At 40.3% G+C, this 22,021-nt stretch overlaps 1 long non-coding RNA gene across 2 annotated transcripts; it reads right to left on the bottom strand.

The window, feature by feature from the left end:
• Positions 1-1,518: 1,518 nt before the first annotated feature.
• LOC122073237 lies at positions 1,519-15,489 on the bottom strand. Of its 2 annotated transcripts, XR_006138695.1 has the most exons (7): positions 15,348-15,489; positions 15,195-15,229; positions 14,982-15,085; positions 14,741-14,850; positions 3,788-3,842; positions 3,297-3,329; positions 1,519-1,774 (listed from the first exon to the last, which is right to left on the bottom strand). It is a non-coding gene; the product is annotated as an uncharacterized LOC122073237 (long non-coding RNA). The 2 variants fall into 2 exon arrangements; XR_006138694.1 differs by having other exon boundaries at positions 15,195-15,489.
• Between the last annotated feature and the right edge of the window lie 6,532 nt (positions 15,490-22,021).

Raw genomic sequence — 22,021 nt, 5'->3', positions numbered from 1 at the left:
CTATCTTATCTTCTCTCTCTCTCTCTCTCTCTCTCTCTCTCTCTCTCTCTCTCTCTCTCTCTCTCTCTCTCTCTCTCTCTCAATACCGACTTATCCTCTCCTACTCCCATCTAACCACAACTTTTCATCATTCCATGAAGTAATAGTTAGCGTGGCCGACCTCCAGGCCGTGGCCGAGGGTTACTTCCAATACCATCAGAACATCTACGTAACACTAGCTCAGGGCCTCAAAACTTCAAGCCAGACCCAACCCTTCAAGGGTCGGCCCAACCCTTACTCGCCCTGATTGGCCTTGATTTTTCAGGGTTGGGCCGGGGTGACCCTGATTGAACCTGACCCTAATACTAGTTTGCCATCAAGGGCCAGGATGATCTTGATTGATCCTGACCCTAGTTTGCTCAAGGGCCGAGTATACCGTATATCCTATTTTTTTTTTTTCTTTTTCTTTTTGCAAAAAAAGCAAGAGACATTTTTTTATTTTTGGTAGAAAAAGCAAGAGAGTCCCGCGAGAAGATATATTAGGGGTTTTGAGGTGTCAATGACTCAATGTCAAACAATATCTAAAATTAGGTTAATATCAGGGTTAACATCAAGGTCACAACCAGAGTCAACATCAGAGGAAAAAACCAAGGCCGAAATAGGCCAAATCTAGGGCCAAATGTCAGGGTAAAAAAATCAGGGTCGGGTTCAGGGCAGGTTGGGTGGGCCAAAGACATCAACCCTTACCCGCCCTGACCCTGACTCAGGGTCAGAAATTTCAAGGTCGGGCTGGCCATTAGGGCCAAAATTTTCAGGTCGATATTTGTTCAGGATCAGGGTGGGCCAAAGGCGGGTTTGGGTAGTCAGGGCCAAACTTGCACCCCTAAGTCTATTCAATTCTATTGCGATTTAGGGTATAAAAACTGTCAGTTCAAACCATAACCCACACTACAAAAAAAAGGCTCTTCAGGGGCGGTTTTTTTCTGCCGCTAAAACTATAAAACCCACCCTTAAAGGCTTTTAGGGGCGGTTTGTTTTACTGTCGAATACCCGTCATTAAATGTGGCACAACTAATGCTTAGGGGCGGTTTTTTACTCCTGCACATAAAACGGATTTTTAGGGGCCCTTATATAATCCGCCATTAAAGAGGTACTCTTTAGGGGTGGATAACTACCCTCGCTAATATATAATAGCCGTAATTGAAAGCATATAAAACTATATCTTATGGGGCGGATTTGTTCCGCTAATAATAATGTCATTTGGGGTAGAATACATACCACCACTAAAAGCGTATGTTAGGACAGGTCATTTATCGCCACTAATGATATAATAATCACTAGTTTTTAGTAGTAGTTTTTTTATTACCGCCCCTATGGGGTATATATATATATATATATATATAAAATTGTAATACACCAATATTTGCCACCTCAAGACCCTTGAAGGTTGTTGCCCCTTTGCATAGATTTAGACAATTATAGACCCCCACACTCACCCAACTAAAAAAAAAAAAAACAAAGAAGATTAAACAAGAAGTCTTGAGAAAAGAGGAAATTATTGAGATGACTAAACAAGTCTTGACAAAAAGGCAAATGATTGTGGATCATTTCAAAATATTGTTCTCCGTACTCAATTCTCGAAGCCTTAGCAAAAGAAATTGAAAACATTACAAAAATGGTGAAACCATTATACTCAAAGTAGTAAGATACATTTTCCCTATCATGTGAAATGATGCCCTCGTTGTCTACGTCATAAATCCTTAGAAGAAGAGCAACTCACCACAATTATGTCAACCTGCACAATGGAGCAAATTTTCAGTCAACAAGCACATTTGATTAACAATATGGTTTGAATCAAACCAATTGATTTTAGTAAATGAAGAAAACAAGCACAGACGACTAAACACTTTCTAATCAGTTCCAATTAGAGAATGAAAAAATAAATAAAATAATTGATGAGCTTGATTTCAGAGTAACAAGGGAAGAAAGATATGTTTCAATCCTCTTTATTGGATTTGTAAGTTTTGAACATGCAACCATATTACAATGATTAATAATTTAACTAAGGTGTTAATACTAGTTTATTTCAAGCTTAAACAAGAATTAGCAAGAAAAATTCTTCACAAGCTAAGTTGAACAACTCTGCAGTTCAGGCTTAAACAAGAATGAGCAAAAATCCTCTTTATTGGATTGGGAATTTGGGACTACTCTGCATTTCAGTGGATCAAACTACATTCAACTTTTCAACCTTAGTTTTCCATAAAGTCTGTTTGCTGTCCATAGAATCCAGTAAGTAGATAATAGTAATTGCATGGATTCTAGTTTAACAAGTCTAGAAAAAAAATGCTATATTAGGTGCTCCGCTAAAGTCAGATCAAAATCAAGAAAATCACTATAAGAATTCTAGGAAAGAGAACTTGACAATGCTTAAAAAGGAGTCCCCTAGGCATCAGATATGCTATGAAAAAATCATTCACAAATCACAACAAAAGATCAGGCCTTGAATCTTGCAGCAATCTGCTTTGCTACAAGGTAGGGCTTATACTAAAATTTTCAGAAATGAAAAATAAAAATCTTTGATGATGGTTCCTCTTGCACTCACATTGGCCTTCGCACCTGCACAGGAGCTGTACCCCCCTCCCCACAGGAAACACTTCTTCAATAAATAATCAGGGCAATCTGCTAGGAAGGAGGTAGGTAACTTCCCTCCTGAAACTTTTAATAATGTGTGGTCTGTCATTTGTTCAATAATCTATTTTTTATATATTGAGAAGATTCCATCGCTTTTACCAAATGCATCGAATGGCATAAAATATGTTTTTTCCTCAATCTAAAAGCCACATGAAATAAAAATAAATAATGAATAAATTGGATTTGAGCCATTCAATGGTTTGTGGTGGATTTCACTAAACCAATATAGATTGTACCCCGCTTGTTATCAATCAATCATAAATATAGACATAGTTAAGGACATATTGCATCTTGTTTATTATCAATCAACATAAAACCTGCATTAGATCGCTTACTGTCATTCATCCTAATAGCTGAATGCCGAAACTCTCACAAGCACATATATAAAGTCACAAAATCATACTTATAGAGATGCATTTTTTAGAGTAGATGCAAACATAAAAGAGGTCACTAAAAGCCCACAGTAATAATCTGTTTGGTGGTTTCATCTGCACCAATTTGCTTGCAATAAAAGGAATGTGGGAACTAATAATATTGGCCATGTGTAGTATCTTTAGTAAATTCCCTCAAAAATCCAGCCAAACAGAAAAATATAACTAAAATAATCCATAGGAACTTTCACTCACCAAACCAACAAACCCACCTTGAGAACATCTAACCTGCACAGAGAATCACAAATTAGTAAGCTGGAGAGCTCGAACAAGAATGCTAATTAAGTACCATAAATGAGAATTACAGGATAATCCTTGTAGAGAGATAATTGTATCCAATTGGGCTAGCAAAAATAAAAGAACAAAAAAATGCCTCTTCATCAACTAGAAGAGAATAGTTAAGAGAAAATTTTAAAATAGTCACAACAATTTTTACAAGATTCAAAAGTTAATAGATATGAAGAAGTTCACAGAAATGTATAAGATGAAGGAAACTCTATTTTCATGCATTATTTAGGCCCAACTCTTTTTTGGTTATAGCAATATGGGAAGAAGAAGAAGATGAACACAAAACAAATTCAAGCCAAAACTTACATGACAATATGTCAATATGTAAATCAACACATGTATAACAGAAAATGTGCTAACATATATACTTTCATTTATAAGAGGAAGAATTGTCTTACCCAATAGTAGAAAATGTATAAGATTCATATAGAAGCTGAATTCTCCATTAGTTACCTGGTTTTTCAAAACAAAAGATTATCACAAACTGTAATTCAGGAATAGTAATCACATGGAAACGACAACTAACATGTAGAATAATAGGGAAAATCAAAATAAAAAGTGAGAATGGGACCAAAAAGAGGGAGCAACCAACCAAACCATGATTCCAACAACATAACAAAAAAAAAAAAAAAAACTTTAAAGTGAATCAAAGTCAATAGTTTGAATGTGTCCCATGAATTTTAATCTCTTTTCAAACTATAAACTTATATTTCATATTCAAAAACTGTCTGTAAATGGTATTTTGAATTAAGACTCTTTATAGATGTGCAAAACAGTGTTGAAGTATATCGATATCTCTATGCTACCAAGACTTCTTGAAATGGACCCCACCAGCAGGTCTTCCTCTTAATGAAGCAATAGGGTTCAACAAGTTATTAGGTGAAAACAATGGGTAATTTAGATATTTTAAAACATTAGGGTTCAACTTTGCTAACTGGCTGGTATCTAGAACTTGTTTGAGAGAATGAGAGTTCTTATACGTGACACAGAAATATCAGAAAAATATATTTTTCTAAGGAATATGGCAAGAAAGCAATTAGTAGTGAACCACTGTTAGTAGTAAAAATGCTAATTAAAGTTCCTTTTTTTTTTTTAAAGGCATATAGCGAATTCAAATTATTACCAGCTATCCCCACATCAACCATCTTCATGGCTCAAATGACAGATCCAGCCAGCCAAGCTTGGATAAGTGGTTCACCTGTAAATTATTGTTCTTAGACATGAAGGAGAGAGGAATTGGGTTAAGGTCATGACTCACCAAGGCACAATTAAAGAAAATTGAAGTTAAAAGGCACCATAGTCATATTCCCTATAATCATTATTCTCTATCAGGATATGCAATTGTTTCCCTTTACTTAGGGGAGGGAAGTTTAAAGTGGGGTGGAGGCCTCTGTTTAAATCATATGGGATGCATTACGAAAGTGAAATGGGCTGCTCTTTAACTCCAAGTCCATCACATAAGGGAATAAAATATACTCAAAAAGGTGATGGGGAGAGACCATATAACTAGAGACAACATGTATCTATATCTATATGTTGATAGCACAATCCTGAACCTATAACCTCATTAAGGTATTAACGGATTTGGAAAAGGAAGACTAATGGAGAGTGTTGGAGATGGAGAAGGCGATAGGAGTGTAGAGGAAGCTAGAGTGCTGGGAGATGGTCAAGACCCTAATGGAGATCCTTCTCTACCGAGGATGGAAGGATCTCACACTCAGGAATCCGCTGCTACTGTGTTTGAGCATGGAGGACCTTCAGCTATCCCTACCCAAAAAAAGTCCTATGCCAGAGCTGTGGCTAGGCCACTACCTGAGGTGAATGATCTTCCAGAGCTTGTTCATGCGGGGAACTTCACTAAAGGGATTATGCCTCAGGATGAATACGAAGAACGATTAGCGAGGTATCGTTATGCTCTGATTGGAAGGCTAAATTTCAGATTTTTATCTTTAGATGATGTGCGAAGGGAAGCTCGTGAATCTTGGAATCTCAAGGGTAATGTAAAGATGGTGCCCATGGGTAAAGGATTCACAATTTTCCAATTTGAATCTGAAGCAGAAATGGCATCCATGTGGAGACGAAGCCCTATGAGACTGGGAAGACAATATGTGAGATTCCAGAGATGGCACCCGGACTTCGATGTCAATGAGAAATTTATTAACAAAGCCCTGGTCTGGGTGCGTTTCCCGATTTGCCTCTTGAATACTGACATGAAAAAGTGTTGTTGACGATGGCAAAGGCCGTTGGCCGGCCAAATGCTCTTGATTAACGCACAAAGAATGTGGCTTTTGGAAACTACACTTGAGTTCTTGTGGAGATTTAGGCGGGGAGTCAGCGACCGGAGGAGATCCAGGTTGAGCACAAACAGCCTGGACATCTAATCTCTTTTGGTTTCGTCAACCTCTAACTTATGAAGATTCCATGGGGAAGTGTGGCTTCTGCAAAAAGGTGGGGCACATTATTAGTGATTGCAGGGAGAAGAAAATCGCTGATATGAAAGATGATCGACAGATGAATAATGGTGGCATTCCAAGTGCGGTCTATGTAGATGACTCCCCTAGGAGGTCAGTGATTCCTGAGGCCAATCCATCAAGGTGCAGCTCCATCCATGAAGGTGTCCAGGGAGGAGATAGGGCCTTGCACGGTGGTGTTGCAGACATGAGTGGTGGTGCTGAAACGTCTCAAGGAGAGGGAGAGAATCTCAGGGAGGATATTCCCAATATGTAAGGCCTTTCTAATAAGGAAACTGAGAATCTTATGGAGACTGGAACGCCCCAATCAAGGAGACCTTCTCCTTTTGGAGATGAGGTGGATTCATCTTCCAATGATAGAGCAGCTGACCCAATTGTGGAGCATGTTTCAAATACTCAAAATATTTCAAATATTCAAAATAACGCAAGGCTGGAGGTCGTTATTGGTGTGAGTAACGGGAAAGATGCGGACCTGGGTTTGGAGCAAGGAGAGATCTAGGTCGATGAACCTGATCCTGAATCTAACTTCGACTCTGTCGAAAGCGCTAGTTCTCAGAACGTTGGGCAGGCCACGGAAGGGTTGCACAGAAGCCTCAGGTATGCTACTCGTGGAGGTCTTCCAACCAAAGGTGGCTGTGGTTCTGGTAGAGCTGGTAGTCATCGGTTGGAGGGAGTAGCTAGTGCAAGGAATGGAGTTCAGAGGATTGACTTGGATGCACTACAAAGAGAGCTCGATAAGCCTGGTTGGACTCGAGCAAAGAAGAAAAAAGGAAAGCAGGTGTGTGAAGAGGATCAGTCTATTGCTAGGATTGATCATTTTAACCATCACATGTGATCATAAAAGTCCTCTTTTGGAACATTCGTGGTTTGAAGAACGTTGCTGCTAAGATAACCTTATGCAACATTGTTCGTGATTACGACCCAGACATGATTTGCATAGCTGAGCTGATGATCCATGTGACCAAATTTCCAAGGTTTTTATTTAATAAATTGGGGGTTTGCTGCTGATTTCCTATCTAATGATAGACCTAACTCGCACCCTAATCTTTGGATGATGTGGAAACAGGATTTACATAAGCCTATCATCATCTCTATGTCTGACCAGCAGCTACTCCTGCAAGTTGACTGGAAAGGCAGCCTCATTGATCTCTCAGTGGTGCATGCTAAATCTCTTCGAGCCAATCGTAGGGCTTTATAGATGGAGTTTGCTGCTAGCTCGATGGGGCAGCCCAGGATGATTATTGGTGATTTTAATACGATTTTATTCGACCATGAATGAAGGGGTCCTGGCAGGTTCTGCACGGGGGCTGCTACTGAGTTTGGAGCTATGGTTGATGCCAACTCGATGGTCCAGCTTCCTTCCTCGGGTAGGAAATTCACTTGGAATAATAATAGAAGAAGAGGTAACGTGGCAGCAGTCCTTGACAGGACCCTTGTGAATGAAGAATGGCTAGAAGTTTATGAGGATTGTTCACAGCAGGTTCTCCCCCGTGTTGCATCTGATCATGCCCCTTTGCTGAATAGCTCTAGATCTTCTTCTAAGCCTCTGAGCCGGCCTTTTAGATTCAATAACTTTTGGTCAGATCATCCGGACTTTGTTAACACTGTTCGTGAAGCTTGGGGGGGTGGAGATCAATAGGTCTTATACTTATATTCTTGCTCAAAAACTCAAGAGATTAAAGGCCGTTCTGAAGACTTGGGCACGAGGTGCTTTTCGTCACCTAAATCAAGAGGTGACTAGCTCCATATCTGACCTTGAGGCAATCCAGCATCGGATGGAAGTGGAGGGTTTCTCTGAGCAACTTTTTGATTTAGAGGCTGATACCATAAATCAAGAGAAGCTGCGAGCCCAGAAATCTAGAGTCAGATGGTTGCGGGAAGGTGATAGATGCTCTAGATTCTTCCATTTCATGGCCAGAGTTAAGAGATCAAAAAATTTCATCAGGTGCTTAGAATCAGAGCAGGGTGCTAAGGTTTCTGACCAAGATCAGTTCGGCAGCTATAATGCCAAATTTTATGAGGCCTTCCATAAGCGCGTGAAGCTGGAATGGCATCCTCAAATTTTTGATAACATCTCTAGGATCCTGCAAGACTCTGATCGTACTTCTCTTGATTCAATTCCCTTGGATGACGAGATTAAAAGAGTTGTTTGGGATCTGAACCCTGATAGCTCGCCTAGACCGGATGGCTTCTCGGGTCATTTTTTCAGGACTTCATGGGAAGTAATTGACTTTGATATCTGCAGAGTGGTGAGGGGTTTTTTCACTTCAGGCATCCTTCCCAAAGGTATTAATAATAATTTTTTTGTTATTAATTCCTAAAACAGAGGGGGCTCGTACTTTGGAAAAAATTTTCCCATTATGTATGGGGAATTTTTTCTACAAAATCTTGTAAAAAATTATGGCCAGTCGCACCTCTATTGTTCTTCCTAAAATTATATCACCGGAGCAAGGCGCCTTTCAGAGAGGGAAATTTATTCAATCCAATATTGGATTGGCTTCGGAGCTGGCCAATCTTATGGGGATATCCTCTAGGGGAGGCGGCCTTGGAATGAAGGTGGACATAGGAAAGGCTTTTGACTCTCTATCCTGGGATTTTCTATTTCAAGTGCTCAACAGGTTTGGGTTTTCTGATACTATGATTGGATGGATTCATACAATCCTAAAATCTGCCAGGATCTCTATTCTTCTAAATGGAGGACCTGTGGATTTTTTCGAAGTCAATAGAGGTCTTATGAAGGGAGATCCTATATCCCCTATCTTGTTCATTATTGCTAAAGAGGTCCTGTGCCGAGGGATAAATGATATGTCAGCTAAAGGTCTAATCAAACCCATTGCTTATCCTCGGGGTGTTGAAGTTCCAATTCATCTCTTATTTACAGATGACGTGTTTATTTTCACGAATGCATCCAAAAGGTATGTTAGGAATTTGAAGATTTTTCTTTCTCTATATCAAAGCTGTGTATGCCAGTTTTTTAATTTAGAGAAGAGTAAATTATTTCTAGGGAAGATTTCCCCTAACAGGAAACAATGGATTGCAGATGAACTGGCCATTCTTTCATGTTCTTTCCCTACCAAGTATTTGGGAGTGGAAATCTTTCAGGGCAAAGTTAAAAGAGACCCTCTTCTCCCAATCATGGATAGAATTAAAACTAAGCTTGCTGGATGGAAAGGTAAACTCATCTCCCTGGCCGGTAGAGTAGAACTTGTTAAATCGGTCATCTTAGGGATGCCTCTGCATAGCTTCTCAGTTTACTGGTGGCCTGATACTCTTAACTAATTGTCTGGACAGGGAAGGTGGATTCTTTGAAAGCCATCACTGTTAGATGGGATTAGGTTTGTAAGCCCAAGAAGGAGGGTGGCTTAGGCTTGAGACGGCTCAGGGATGTGAATAAGGCTCTTCGTACTAAATTAGCTTGGAACATCAAGCATGAAGATTCCCAACTGAGCAGACTTATCAGAGCTAGATTTCTCTCTGGATCAGGTAGAATTAAGAGGGGATATAAGCACTCTTCTATTTGGCTTGGGGTGAGGAAAATGTGGTCTTTTGTGGCTGAGCATGAAAGATCGGTGGTATGTGACAGAAGGAGTATTGACTTCTAGCGAGATAAATGGTGGGGCCCTAAGTCCATTTGGGAGGGCTTAGAGATGAGTGAAGGTGTATTCCATAACCTTTCTCACACGGTAGCTGATTTTCTGGACCAGGGAATCTGGGCTCTGCCACATGTGGACTCGAATTTTCTGAATGATGTTTTCCTTTCTATTAAGGGCATAAATATATCACCCCTAGCCTTGAAAGATAGGTGTATGTGGAGCTTGGATCCGATGGGGAAGTTCACTATGAAGTCTGCTGGGGATGGCCTCAGACTCCCTAGGCCCTCGGTTCCTTGGGCGGGGTTAGTTTAGAACAAGAGGCTGCTGCCTAGACTATCTATCTTGGGCTGGAGATGGATGCATGTGAAACTTCCAATAGACGATGTGGTTTAGGCTAAAGGGATTCCGCTTCCTCCAAGGTGCGATCTCTATGGCTCGTACTCTGAGTCTTTTCTCCATTTATTTTTTGAGTGCAGTTTCTCCTTTGAAATTTGGAAAGGAGTCTCAGATTTATTTAATGTGAATTGGGGAAACAAAGGCTCTGTCTCTAAGTTGGTTGGTTGGTGGAGGAACAAGGGGAATGGCTGGGCTTTGAAAGAGGCGTGGGTGTTTGAGTTATTTTCATCCATAGATGCTATCTAGTCTGAAAGAAACTAGAGGCGATTTGAAGGAAAATCAAGAAGTTCTGCTTTGATCATTAGATTCATCAAAGGGGAGATCAGCTTCCTTTGCAGCAGGCTCAAGGTCTTTCCGAAATCAGTTGAAGACATTATTCTATGTAGAAGATTCAACATTGTCTCAGGCTCTCAGCCCTTTCCCTCAATTCTAGAGGTTCACTGGTGCAAGCCCCCGAGATCTTGGGTGAAACTCAATGTTGACGAATGCTCCCTAGGTAATCCTAGCCGAGCAGGAGGAGGCAGAATTTTTAGAGACTCTGAGGGTAGGAAAATTCTGTGCTTCAATTTCTTTCTGGGTGTTTCAACCAGCTTCTCTGCAGAAATTTGGAGTATTATCAAGGGTATAAAGATTGCTCGAGATATGAGCTTTAGGTGCCTTTGGATTGAGTCAGATTCATCTACGGCATTTTTTCTATTTCAACATATGTTAATCCCCTGGTTTGCCCTCCAGGAATGGAACCATCTTCTTCCATTTCTGAATTCTATAGAGTGGAAGATCTCCCACTGCTTTAGAGAAGCTAAATCTTGGCCGATAAACTCTTAGTTTGGACTCGGTAGTTCACATTGATACCTGAAACTTTTAGTGTGATGTGTCATCTGTTACCACCAAACTCGATTTGATTCGGTTTTATTAGGATATTAATGGGATTCAAATAGGGCATTAGAGCCAAAGGGAAGAAAATCAATACAAAGACTCAAAAGACGGACCCTAAAACGTTATTAATAGAGGATCTGAATCATCTGATGATGATACTATTTCATGATCAATGAAGAAGCTATAATGGAATTAAATATTAGGGATACATGCCTTACCTCTTTCTGCTTCTCAATCGAGCCAAGGAGGGCCTGCGGGAGTTGAGTCTTGAGAGACAGATCAAACAGAGGAGAAATCGTTGCCTGTTGTTGCAAGGAGTTTGATGGAGTCACGATGGGTACCCGTCAGCTGCTGGTCAGATACGCTAGCGGATTGGACTTCCAGGTTCAGTTGAAGAGATGGTTAGGAAAGTGGAGGAGATTGTTAGGGTTTGGAAGGATATCACAGAGAGGAGCGCAGGATGGGAAGCAAAAATAGCGCAAATGGCTCTGGTACTCTTCTTTTCATTCAAAAACATAAAACCCTAGATTTTGGGGCGAAAATTAAAAGGCACCCTTGTATTGCTCTTTTAGGGGGCGGAGTCTCAAAACTAAAGGGGCGTTTGGTTTGAATTATCCATCGGATCAGATTCCAGGGATTCAGGATTCTGGATCTAACTCATATGGAAGAGTTTCTTTGGAATAATTTTTTTATGGTAAAAAAAATGTTTGGTTACCTTGATTCTGAGTGGAAAACTGTTTGGTTACCTTGATTCTGTCACTTGATTCTGAGTGAAAAACTGTTTGGTTACCCTGATTCTGGCCATTGATTCTGAGTGAAAAATTGTTTGGTTACCTTTGAGTCTTTGAACCCATGTTCTATTGGCAAAAAAAAAAAAAAATCCAAAAAACAAAACCAAAAACTAAAATTTGTTCTACACATGTACTTTATTTTTTATTATTTTTTTCTTTTTTATAGTAATATGTGAAAAAAAAAGAGTGGAACTCGTGAGCTATCAAGTCTAATAGTGTAGTGTAATAAATTATTTATTTATTTGTAAATTGAAGAGGACAAAAAGAAGAAAATTACAAGGCATGATTGTAGTTCATGTAATCGAAATAGGTATTGTGCATCTTAAAAAAGAATAATATAGTATTGAGTTGTTCTTTTTTATTAAAAAACATGATTTGATTTCTTCATGTAATGGTTTTGGGTAGGTATTAATTCGTTTATATTTTTAATTTAATTTATTTTTTTGTATATTATTTATAATTGCTAACTATTTAGTTTGGAAATATCTTAATTTGGAACAATTCGATGGATACCATCAGTTTAATTCATTATACCTAGAACCATGGTTGGGAGGATTTTCTCATGCACCCAACACATTGACACTCATCTATTATCTCTACAGTCTTTACTCTTCACTGAATTGAAGTCAACAATAAATGGATACTTTGCATCGTCTAGGCGAAGACATGCGTTAATAAATTTAAATTGGATATAAACAACTAGTCATTTCATTGTTAAGAACGGACCATATAGTTCAACAAAATTTAAGTACCTACTTTATATTACCTAGAAATATGAAAAAATTACTACCAGAAATATAACTATTACAAATTGACCCATCAAACTCAAAGTATTCTTCAGACTATGAATCTTGTCAGTAAGAATTTTCAATTCTTCTTTCATCTACTCCATTTGTACATTCCTTTCATCCACTACTGTTGGAGTAGCATCTCTAGGCACAACCACGGGGTCACACCAAGAGAAGAAGCCACAACCTTCCATTTGGAAATTCTGGGCAATAATAATATAATCTGTATCTGTTTTGGGCAGAATATGAAATTCTAACAAATTCCCTTCTTTGATAGCCACATTGTAAGTTCCTATACAATGGAACTTCTGAGCTGTTGGCATCACTACCAATGCTTGATGACATTATTTAACTGTAAAATAAACAATAAGAAGATGGCCATGTCAAGAGGATTCATTCTATTTGCTTATATGAACTACGAAACACAAATGCTATATACCTCTTGTTCTTATTATCAATTAGTTTACAAAATGGCGATTATCATACCAATTAGACTACACATTGAAACACCGCAGGATGTCAGCTTTACTTTTACCAGCAATAACCAGTAAATATATATATATATATATATATCAGCCATCAAAGAAGGGATTTATAAAGAGTCTGCTAACAAGTGAATATTTTCTAACATTAGAAATTAACAATCAATCAAGGTTGATAAAGCCATTGAATAACATGATAAATTAATATCCACAACCTCAAGGCCCTAAACTTATAATATATCATACCCTACTAAGTACTACCCCACATTTCATGACTTAAAAAAAAAATTACACGTTTAATTAGAAGTCTTCATATGGGCTGCTCGAAGTTCTACTGCAAATGGGTACTTTCTCTTCCTAATCGGGGCTCATGTTCACCTTTTCTCAGGCAATTAAAGTGTCTCCACCAGTGGCTGCAAACAACGGTTGCCTATATTCATTTGACAGAATTACCAAGTCCAGATGACTAAAAATGTTAGACCATTCCATTGAGCACCAAACAACAGTACATGATAGCAAAATAGAATAAACGTGGCCTGAGAGATCGATAGAACACTATAACCAGCAATTACTGGAGCTAGTTAACTTCCAAATTTAAAGCAAAGAATCCCCAATAATACTATAATACTGATTTATATCACCAATCATATCTGAAATCAATTTAATAGAGAAAAGGGGGTCAATGCTGTATTATCGCAGGCTGTATAAGAAGAAGTTTAACTGATGGACAACTCTGCTCAATTGATTGAAAAAATTAGATGGAGATTGAAAATGAAAAATCAAAAAACAACAGAAAAAGAAAAGAAAACCAGTCTTCATCATAATGAGTTTCTTAAAAGCTTGTATAAGTTGTGATGGTGGGGTTCCAGTTGAGGAAAAGTAAAGCAATTGTTTACATAATTACGAGGAACTAATGGACATAATATGATCACATTCAATCATAAAAAAACAATGAAGTGAATAATAATTGAATATTTTAATCAGCAATTTTACATATGTCAATTCAAGATTTGAAAGGAAAGTAATGAAAACACTAGTAAAAAGTAGAAAGATCAAATAGAAAACTCGGACGAAGAGAATTTCATTGTAGGAATTCATTTCTGGTTCCAGCCAGAGCACCTATTTATACAGTTGAATTTGGTATATAACTGGAGTAAAAAAATTAAAAACTAAGCCTAATATTCTAAATTGGTGAAACTACAAGAGGATTTAGGATTGACTACCAACTCCTAGAAGTGGGAGCTTTTGACTTTGGTTTGGGAATCTAAAGGACGGGCCATAATAATGAAAAAAACTATGCTGATCTTAAGCTCAGGCGAATCTTCCAATCGCACCACACATATGTTCTGTTTTAACTGCCACTACTGCCGCTACTACAGTAGAGACCCATAGATTATGGACATTTAATGGAGCAGATGTCCACTAGGTGCTGCTGTCTTCTTTAGATGCCATATTCTCTTTCTAATGACTATTCCCTTCATTGATGAATAGAGAAAAAAAAATTTGTGGTTGTCTAAACTATGCAACAACATCATGGGAAGCTGTAAAATCTGATATCTTTAAAAGACACATCTCTTAAAAGTCTTGAAAAAATAGGAAAACATTTCACGAATTTATACACAAACTATTTCTATTTGTAGAAATATGTATTGGAATAAAAAATACCTGCCACGACTACTTCATGAATCAATCCATTAACAAGGAATCTAAAACATGGAACCTAAACAACTATCATGCAAAACCCAAATGCCGATAACCTATCAATATCAACAACGGCAGACAATGAAAGGAAATAGAACTGAGAAACTTCCAAATACTATACAAACATAATATAAATGGCTGTGATTAGTAGAATTTTAAAGGATAAAAGTAAAAAAAAAAAAAAAATCATTAAACAAAAAAAGAAATGACCTATTTGATGCAAAACCTCCTTTAGCTATTACAGAGAACTTACTGGTCTTGTAGAGTCTTGAATCTTCCTTTTGTTTTGGAGGGAATTGGTTGGACACTTCAATGGCAAAATTTCCGTCTCAGAGGAATAGGGCAAATCGAGAGCATAGATTCCTGCATACAACAAAAACAATTTATCCGAGAGAGGAGTAGAAGCAAAGGGGGGAAATAACTGTTATGCTATATGTGAAACTTAAAATCCCCAAATTAGGGTTTCAGATCTTCGATTGAAGAAGATAATGGACCATACTGCTGACTTCAGATGGATTTTGCACTACCCTTGGCAACCGATCATCTAAGCCAAATGTGTAAACCTTACACAGTGAAATAGAAACCTAAGAGGCAAACCCTAGATATGAAGGTAACAACATAAAAATTAGAAACCTAAGCTCAATAATATAAGTAAAACATAGACGAAGAACAAGAAGAAGAAAACACATAAAGAGGACCAAACGCACCTTGAATACATCATTGGTTTTCAGATGGCTATTGGCTGGGATCGTCTTCCATGCAAAGGGGTAAATGTGTAACAAAAGAAAACACAACTGAGAAGAAGAAGAAGACGAAGACGAAGACGAAGAAGAAGAAGAAGAAGAAGAAGGAAATCTCACCTCGCATTTTTGCTTTCACCGGAGAGCGTCGATCGGCTTTCAGCGAATGAGGGTAAAGTGAGAGAAAAACCCAATAAAAGTTGATTCACCCTGATTCTCTACCTTTTATATGAACCCTGGAATCCCTTGACTCGATTCCGGATTTACCTATTCAGGTTAATCCACTTGAGTCCTGGGTTTTAGTGTAAATGGGTGATTCAGTTGAACACACTGACTCCGGATCAGTTGCCTTAAAATATGAACCAAATAGTTTAATTTAAATGGGAACCTGAATCCCTGGAATCTGATCTGATGGATAATTCGAACCAAACGCCCTCTTAGGTGTCCATATTATATCCTCCTTAGCGGCTAGAAAATAAAACCACCCCTAGTTAAACTTTTTTGGGGCGAGTTAATAACAACTGCCCTAATTCAGACTTTTTATAGGTGGGTAAAAAAATTGTCCCTAAATCCACCAATATTAGTGGTAGATAAAACCCAACCGCCCCTATATCCTTTTCTATAGTGGTGGATATACAACCGCTCCTAAAAAACACCCCCTATATGATATGATTTCTATTTTGATATTGATCACTATTGGGGCGGATACAAAATACTGCCCCTATTGGAGAACCTTTAGTGGCCGAAACTAAATCCGCCCCTATAGGACATATAATACCTTATATTTTAATTAGAAAAATTATATCTATTGGGGCGGACACAAAAAGCTGCCCCTATTGTATCACATTTAGAGGCTAGTAAATAAAACCGCCCCTAAATAATACCTTTTAGTGACAGATAAATAAGACCGCCCCTAATTAATACCCTATAGTGGCGGATAAATAAAACCGCCCCAAAAACCATATGTTTAGTGGCAGAAGAAAAAACTGCCCCTATTGACTTTTTTTTTTGTAGTGCCAATTGAATTACCATCCATCTGAGTATATGAGTATGTGCCACATTTTTTTTTTTTTAACAATTTTTTTTTTATTATCACATATTCACATGGTAAGACAATTTTAGAGTTAACAATGAACATAAGACCTAATACTTGAACCCATTGTGGTCTTTGGTTCATCAAAATTATGGTCTAAGAGTGGAACCGTTTACATAACTAAATTAAAACCGAGTTAGAAACCGAATTAAAACCGTATTACAGAATCAAATTGGAATCGAAATTGAGCCAAACTAAATAAAATCGACTTGAGTATCCAAATATAAAACTGAGTTGATTCTTGATTTGGTTTCAATTCACCACATCATCTCTCTAAACCGAACAAAACTGGAATCGAGCCAATTGATAACCTAATGTGTAGGTGAAGGATCGATGACACAGTTTTGCGTAGTTTTGGAAATTCAAACTTAATTTGATTAAACTAAAGTTTCTACGAATATTTTGGGAAATAACCCCTGATTTTGACTTACTCCAGAATTTTCCCCTTAGATAATGTCGACATCATCTCCCTTTTATTTTTATTTTGTATGTATAAATGAGTCGACGTGACCATACTATTTTATATAGTTGGAAGTAGGGTAAATGGCTCGACCACCTCTACAGACCACAATCAAACTAGGCTATCTCGAGCTTAGCTGAGTCGATGCTCGTTAGTCTTCGAGATCTAGGTAAGTTGAGAAGAGAAATGATGAGCTTTGAGAGATGATTTTTATTGTGATTTTCTGCATGAATCACCTGAGTTTCCCATAACCAACTGCAAAAAACTAGGACGAATCTCTTGCCGCTTTTACCTATATATCTATAACCTATAAACTTCGTAACGGTTAAAGAAAGGGTAAAGCTGATTTGGGTGCAAACAACTTTCTCCTAATTTCCCGATTCTAACTGCTTGACAGAACTACCAAAAGTCTCTCCCCCTTTGGACCATTTCTTCTTCTTCTTTCTCTTTGTTTCCAACTAATAGCTAGCTACGAGTAAGTAAACAAATGGAGAGAGAGCAGAGAGAAGAATCATGAGTTAGATCATCATGGTGGTCGGGACTTCCAGAGGATTTGGTGATCACGATCTGCGAACGGAGTCATGGTAATCCTTCCTTCCCAAAAAACCCTACCACCCATCCAATCATTCCTGTAATCCTCCCATGGTTGGTTGGTTATAGGTAGATCCTCCTCTACAATATTTCTCTACAACTATTTTACCAATGCCAAGCTCGCCCTTCCACACATCAAGGTCTTCCATGTATGAAAGGTTGTTTTGTCATCAACTCCTCCTGCTGCAGTTGCTACTACTATTGCCATCCTCTATGGCAACTGCCTTCCTATCTCTCTTCTCGCAATATTCCTGATTATAAAGAAAATTGCATCTATTTCATCCTTATTCTTGGGTTTCGCAACTTCTCTGCGAAGAATTAAATTTTATCCTTCTTAAAAGAGTAGAGAAGAAAAGGTTTGACAAAATAATAACACTTTGTCCAAAAAAAAATCATTGAAAAATGCATTCCATATAGTAGTCAATTTCGTCTACAATTTCATGGAAGAAGAAATCAAATATATGGATCACTGGTACCAAATCGTTAATCCTGGCAGCTGCTGCTCTCTCTCTCCATTTTTTTTTTCTGATTAGTGATTCACCAGGGGCACTACGTCCAGGATCCCTCCTTGCTTGGGGCTTCAGGCTGGATGTATGTAAGCCAAGCAGGTGGATGATGAAACTTCATTTTCCAAGAATCTTCATCATTGCCTATGAGAAAACCCTGCAATGGTAGTGACGACTTTTTAATGCAATCATCTTCTAAATTGAATACGCCTTTATCATAATTCGTGGTCCATCGATTGTCTTTGAATGCACGATAGCCATCAATGAAATAGATGCAATTACCTCTACAATTAGGAAAATCGCGAGAAGAGATAGACAAAGAGGAATGCAGTCCTACAAACAAGTCCTCTCTTACTAAAATAAAATCGAGGTTCGGGCTGAACAATCACACTTTTACGTTCTATTACTCTAACAACCATCAACACATCATTAGATGATGATTCCAGCAAATACGACTCTATGTAATAGTTCTAAGAGTACAAGTATTTATCCATCAATTTAGGTTGTTGTTGTTGGAGAATAGAGCAAGAAGAAGAATCAGTTTGCATGTCAGTGCCCATGTCGAAGACATAAACCCTCATATCTAATAGATCTAATTGTACAATATAGAGTTTGTTCCTGTTACCATCAGAAATCCGCCAGAAGAGCTAAACCTGCACAAGGACAGAAGGTTGAGGCCCGGAGGTATCTTCGGGGTTAGTCCTCCGATGCCCAAGTTAGAGACCGACGGAATAGTATTTTCACAAGAGTAATGGTGTGTTGACCTACCTCTCCCCTCCTTTCGGGCCCTGTCTTATAGTGCTTAGGGTCTAGGGTTTCCTTTTTGGGAGTCCCCGTCGGGTCTGCCTTTTTCCCTTCTCGAGTCTTACTAGGATACGTGCTATTCCCCTTGTGGGGAATATTCCCTATTCGGGTACCTTCTCCTCATGTGGTTTGCTTGGTTACAATTCTTACGGCCTCTATCAGGTGGGAGACATGTGTCCTTCCTTTGGATACCATGTGTTCTTAACTTACAAGGTGATTAATTGGGTCGTATCACAGCCCCCTTACTTCCACTAGGAAGCTCTTTTAGTGGAAGTGACTTCCTTCCTCTTTTGTGTTCCCCTTTGGCCTTCGGTCGCAGCCTTCGTCTTGAAACCAAGACCTCCGATCAGGTCCATAGCCTTAGCCAGAGACCCAACCGAGACGGTGACCTTTGGTCAAGTCTGCTCGGCAACTGAGGTTTTGACCTTCGATCAGGTTCGATCGGCCTTGGCTGGAGCCCCAACCTAGGCGGTGACCTTTGGTCAGGTCTGCTCGGCCTTAGCCCAAAGCCCCCAACCGAGGTGGTGACCTTCAGTCAGGTCTACTCGGCCTTAGCCTAGAGCCCCCAACCGAGGTTTTGACCTTCGATCAGGTTCGCTCGGCCTTGATCGGAGCCCCAACCTAGACGGTGACCTTCGGTCAGGTCTGCTCGACCTTAGCCCAGAGCCCCTAACCGAGGTGGTGACCTTCAATCAGGTCTGCTCGGCCTTAGCCCATAGCCCCCAACCGAGGTGGTGACCTTCGGTCAGGTCTGCTCGGCCTTAGCCTAGAGCCCCCAACCTAGGTGGTGACCTTCGATCAGGTCTGCTCTGCCTTAGCCCAGAGCCCCCAACTGAGGTTTTGACCTTCGATTAGGTTGCTCAACCTTGGCCAGAGCCCCCCAATCGAGGTTTTGACCTTTGGTCAGGTCTGCTCGGCCTTAGCCAGAGCCCCCAACCAAGGATTTAACCTTCGATCAGGTCTGATCGGCCTTAGCCAGAGCCCCCAACTGAGGATTTGACCTTCAGTCCTTTGGCCTTCGTGACGCATCGCTCGTGTCTCCAGCTCGAGCGACATGTCACTCGTGTCTTACTTGGAGTGCCTCGGGAATCAACATTGATGACATGTCGGGGTCATTAATGGCCTCGAGTAATCGAATCATCATTACCTTGCCTATAGAAAGTGAGACTCCTTCATTTTTGTCACTTTTCCAGAGCCATCAACCTTCTGTCTAGCACTCTTTCCTTCATCTTTGGTTTTCATCATCCATTGTCATCAGTAAGTTCCATGTCTAGCTCATTCAGTAGTAGGCCCTCGTCCTCTGAGGGGACCGTCTCTAACCCAAGACATCGCAGTCCCGGACATGTCCGAGGTATGTCCTCGAGTTAGTCCTCAGAGTCCTATTCATCTCGTGTTTCCTCCTCCACTGCTACACCTCGTGGATCCGTAGGTGGTTCGAGCGTGGAAGATATTATGGAAGGGGTTCTTGAAACCCGAGCCCAGACGAATGAGTCTCTTCTTGTAGAGGCTAGGGACATAGTATCTACTATGTTCGAAGTAGAGCTCGATGAGCTTAGGGTGTCCTATAGTATCCCAAGTGAATTAAACCTTCGGCTCCCAAGGCCCACCGACAGGGCCAGTTATAGGAGCCCAGGTGAACTCTGCGTCTACCGAGATGCCTTCAAGGCAGGGCTCCGGCTTCCACTACACCCTTTCTTTAACCAAGTGTTATGACACTATGGCATCTGCCCAGCCCAGCTGACTCCGAATGGGTGGCGACAGGTCCTTAGTTTCATAGTGTACTTCTGTCGGATTTAGAGGCCCATCTTCCTTCCTCTTTTTCTCAATTGTCTGTCCCTCAGAGCCAGTAAAGGGGACTCAGGCTGGTATTACTTCAGCCCTCAAAAGGATATTAGGCTGTTGAATGGGTATCCTTCGTCGATCCACAGCTGGAAGCAAAAATATTTCTTTGTGAGATCGTCCGAGGGTTTCCCTATCGACAACGTCTAGGACATTCCCAACCTAAAGGATGTTAATTCTGTGCCCGCCCTCTTTGGGGTGAATGCGGAGTCACTGGCATTGGCAAAACTCAAGCCCCGGAGTCCACCAGTCGAGTCTGATAGTCTTCAATCGGACGCTGTCCTGTTTCGATTCGGGCTTAGCCCGGGTGAGTTAGGGTCACCCGATTCCATTCTTGCTTCGTCTCCTTCTGCCTAATGCTAACCTTTGTTTCCCCTATGCAGTGCAACTCTCCAGGGCAAATGTTAGAGCGGTAGCAGCCGCGAGGCAAGCATAGGCAAAGGAGGCCCGTGCGAGAGAGACTCGAGTGAGGGAGCAACAACAGATCCAGAAACAAAAGCAGGATAAAAGAAGGGTTCCAGCTTCTGAGCCGATCGATCCTTCTTCTAAGGGGAAGAGGGGTCTTACGTGGGACCCTACCAAAGGTGCCATTCAGGCCCTTGCTGGATAAGACCGAGATGCCTTTGCCCCGATCGAGCCTCTGTCAAACATTCATTTATAGAGTCCAGTGCCGAACTGAGGCAGGTGCGAACGTGGCTTCATCCCCGACTGATCCGTGAAGGAGGATGACACTTTCGCCATTGGAAGGGTGTCTCAGGAATTGGTGCTAAAGGGGAACCTTCCGAGGGATGTTCTGACGCCCAGAAGTAGGGAACCTCGACCATAGTGACCAACGCATGTTTCTACATGGAAGGGGTAAGATTCCCTCGATCTTCGGCTTTCAGGTTTCCTTCTCTATCACTCTTTTTTTTATAAATGTTTCAGGCCCAGAACCAACTTTCCCAGCTGATCAACCGAGTTGGGGCTATGGCTCAAGACTTGGAGAGATCTGAGCTGGAGAACGAGCACTCTGTTCTACTGGAGAAGGTAGAGCATATGGAGACTGAGCTCCTTCATGTTTAACAGGAGCATGATTAGGAACTCTCAGAGCTTAGATCTCAAATATCTATGAGGATTGAAGCAGCCGAAGCCCGAGGAGTCGAAATGTATAAAGCTTTCAAAGACTTCTATGAAGAATTTAAGCAGGCCACTGCTCCCGGATACACAATGGGCTCGACCAAAGTCCGTGACTTGGTTCTCGAGCATTATCCGGAGGTGTCTTTCGTGGATAATGGCCTTATTTTCGAGGATGAGGTTGGGGCTGCTTCCGCCCCTGCCCCTGTGGCTACTCAGGTGACCGAGCTCGTGGAGAGTGATGACGAGGAGGAGGTTTAGAGGCCCCGCAAAGTCTCCCTTACTCCTGGTCACGATGGTTCAGACCGAGATGTCCCAGGTGCCATCGATGGCAAAGTTGTTCTCCCGATCGAAGCTCCTTGATGAATGAAATGTCTTCGAGTCTCTT

The sequence above is a fragment of the Macadamia integrifolia genome, chromosome 3, assembly GCF_013358625.1.
Source record: "Macadamia integrifolia cultivar HAES 741 chromosome 3, SCU_Mint_v3, whole genome shotgun sequence".
NCBI classification, from domain to species: domain Eukaryota; kingdom Viridiplantae; phylum Streptophyta; class Magnoliopsida; order Proteales; family Proteaceae; genus Macadamia; species Macadamia integrifolia.
The sequence above is the reverse complement of the archived record's forward strand: the minus strand, read 5'-3'. Positions and strand labels throughout refer to the sequence as shown.